This window comes from Loxodonta africana, chromosome 21 (assembly GCF_030014295.1).
Source record: "Loxodonta africana isolate mLoxAfr1 chromosome 21, mLoxAfr1.hap2, whole genome shotgun sequence".
In the NCBI taxonomy this organism is placed as follows: Eukaryota; Metazoa; Chordata; class Mammalia; order Proboscidea; family Elephantidae; genus Loxodonta; species Loxodonta africana.
The window spans coordinates 6,908,026-6,909,525 of NC_087362.1; the positions used below are offsets into that span (position 1 = coordinate 6,908,026).

Consider the following 1,500-nt stretch of genomic DNA (forward strand, 5'->3'; position numbering starts at 1 on the left):
ACCTCTTTAAAGTGTTGAAAAGCAGATGTCACCTTAAAGACTATGGTATGCCTGACCCAAGCCATGGTGTTTTCAATTGCCTCCTATGCATGCGAAACCTGGACGATGAATAAGGCAGACTGAAGAAGAACTCACACCTTTGAATTGTGGTGTTGGCGAAGAATATTGAATATACCGTGGGCTGCCAAAAGAATGAACAAATCTGTCTTGGAGGAAGTACAACCAGAGTGCTCCTTAGAAGTAAAGATGGCGAGACTACATCTCACATACTTTGGACATGTTATCAGGAGGGATCAGTCCCTAGAGAAGGAAAACATGCTCGGTAGAGTAGAGGGTCAGTGAAAAAGAAGGTCCTAATCGCTTGACCCAGAAAACACCACGAAACCATGTAAATCAAGAGGTTCGGATCCTAGGATTCATTTTAAGAACACCCGTGAAACTGCCAGGCCATCAAGGGTATGCATATCCAAAAAGCTGCAAAATACCTGAAAGATTTCACTTTGCAGAAGTAATGTGGATCGTTCTCCTGTTACAATGCTGGAGTTGGGAGACGTGCCCAGGCCAAACAGTGGGGATGGTCACAAGGGTGGTTGCCTAGAAAGAGTGCTAATTTTTGCTGCACATGCTTGAAAATGCAGAGAGTAATGCTAAACTTAAGGGTTTTGATGTAGATTCTCTGATCATTGAGCACATCTAGGTGAACAAAGCTTCCAAGTTGAGCCACCACATATATAGCTCTCATGGTCGGATTAATCCATACAAGAGCCCCCCGTGCCACATTGAGATGATCCTTACTGAAAAGGAACAAATTGTTCCCAAACCAGAAGAGAAGGTTGCGCAGAAGAAAAAGATATCCCAGAAGAAACCAAAGAAACAAAAACTTATGGCTTTGTAGTAAATTCAGCTTAAAATAACATGCGCACAAAAGCAAAAATAAAATAAAAATTAAAAAATTAAAGATTTCCTTGTAAAGAGGAAATCAATTAATGAAATGAAGAATAATCTTCCCTGAAAATATTTGACAATAGAAAAAATGGCTTTATTATGGGTAATTTTCACAGCCTCAGTTAAAAAGCAGGAAACAGCTATCTACTGTAAAAACTCCTTCTCTCATATTGCTTGTGATGAAAATTATTTGCTGCTTAATTCACATGGGTAGTCTTTCATGGCGTGCAATGTTTTATATTATTGAGAGCTGAGTCTTATCTTTTCTAACAAAAATACCCAGGTTTTAGACTGATGATTTTATTTGAAAGTTAAGGAAGTTGTTCAGAATGTTTTGCACTAAAATTAAGAGATGTCCTGCAGAAGAAACCAAATTCTTCTAGAAAATGTTTTGAACATGGACAAGAATATACTGATACAAGAAAACTCTTAATGACAGAGGTGGTTTGCGTTTAAATGGGTTCCAAAGCAGACTTTACTTGTGACCTGCTTCAAGTAATATTACTATTTTCACAAGTCTTATGAAATATTATATGACAAGCAACATAGATGAAC

General features: G+C 38.0%; 1 pseudogene; it reads left to right on the forward strand.

Moving 5' to 3' along the window:
• The first annotated feature begins 443 nt into the window (after positions 1-443).
• LOC100669971 (large ribosomal subunit protein uL22-like) lies at positions 444-927 on the forward strand (annotated as a pseudogene).
• Positions 928-1,500: the final 573 nt, after the last annotated feature.